At 57.3% G+C, this 1209-nt stretch overlaps 1 non-coding gene across 1 annotated transcript; it reads left to right on the top strand.

The window, feature by feature from the left end:
- Nucleotides 1–879: 879 nt before the first annotated feature.
- On the top strand, nt 880–986 carry LOC149749036 (U6 spliceosomal RNA). The gene has a single exon (XR_016393700.1). It is a non-coding gene; the product is annotated as a U6 spliceosomal RNA (small nuclear RNA).
- Nucleotides 987–1209: the final 223 nt, after the last annotated feature.

Raw genomic sequence — 1209 nt, 5'->3', positions numbered from 1 at the left:
ACAGTCTAGTGATTTGTAAACAGTCATCACGACAAAGACTGATGAGCATTATTAAGGAAAAGTTCAGGGGACACATGTGAGAGGAGCGTGTCATTCAGGGCAGGAGGCCAGGCAAGGCCCGAGGAGGGGGAGTTAGCCAGGGGCAGGATGGAGGCAGGGAAGGGCATTCAGGCAGAGGGAACAGCACGTGCGAATCCCTCGAGATGGGAAAAGGCTTTGCCTATTTCAGCGACTCACTGTAGACCTGAGTGTCTGGGTAGACACAAGGCAAGAGGGAAGAGGGGGTGACTTGGAAGGGATCCAAGTGGAAGGAGGATGGACTGGACTGATTGACAGCCAGCTGTGGGATGGCTAAATACACAGACAACTGTTTGGGCTCCGGATTGGTGTCCCAGCCCCAAGTCTCTTCCCCTCCGCCTGCTGCTGCCATGGCACGGCCCACTGGGGAGGGATCCTGACTGGGGCGAGGGCTGGCCTGAGCGGGCTTTCCTCTCTCCCTGAGGGAAGGTGTGGTCATCTCGTGAGGATCAGGGTCAGCCAGGAGGGTCCAGCTCAGTGAGCAGCAGAAGCAGAGCCGAAGCTGAGCTGTAGGTGACCCGGCGGAGCGTGAGGAGGGCCAGGCCCGGAGCGGGCAGGCGGAGCAGCAGGTCCCGGCCCGCGGGAAGCCGAGGCGGGCGTCCGTGTGGCGTGACCTGGGCGCGGCTGGCAGCGGGGAGCCTGTAAGAGGCAGGGTAGGAGCTCAGGGCCCCCAACGGGGATGAAGCCTGGCCATGCCACGGCCCTGCTAAAGGTCCTTCCAGGGGTCCGTACTGCTGGGTCATCTGTCCCCCACTAGACTGTGAGCTTTCTGAGGGCCCAGTGCTTTAGAATAAGTGAGCAGTGCTCGCTTCGGCAGCACATATACTAAAGTTGGAACGATACAGAGACGATTAGCATGGCCCCTGAGCAAGGGTGACATGCAAATTCGTGAAGCGTTCCATATTTTTTAAAGCAATTATACTCCAATAAAGATGTTTTAAAAAAAAAAAAAGAATAAGTGAGCAGACGGGACTTTTGGCCTGGGACCCCAGACAACACTGACCTTTCCTAGAGAAGGACTGGGGGCCCTGAGGGGGATGGAGAAGGACGAAGGTCCGACTTAGTCTGCTCAGGGACTTCTTCGGCCCCTTGTCAAGGAGGACACTCAGAACTCAGAAAACACTGTCCCCT

Source organism: Delphinapterus leucas, chromosome 6 (assembly GCF_059928025.1).
Source record: "Delphinapterus leucas isolate spDelLeu-1000000601 "Yukka" chromosome 6, BTC_Dleu_Yukka2, whole genome shotgun sequence".
NCBI classification, from domain to species: domain Eukaryota; kingdom Metazoa; phylum Chordata; class Mammalia; order Artiodactyla; family Monodontidae; genus Delphinapterus; species Delphinapterus leucas.
Note: the sequence above shows the minus strand (reverse complement) of the source record. Positions and strands in the feature narration are given on the sequence as shown.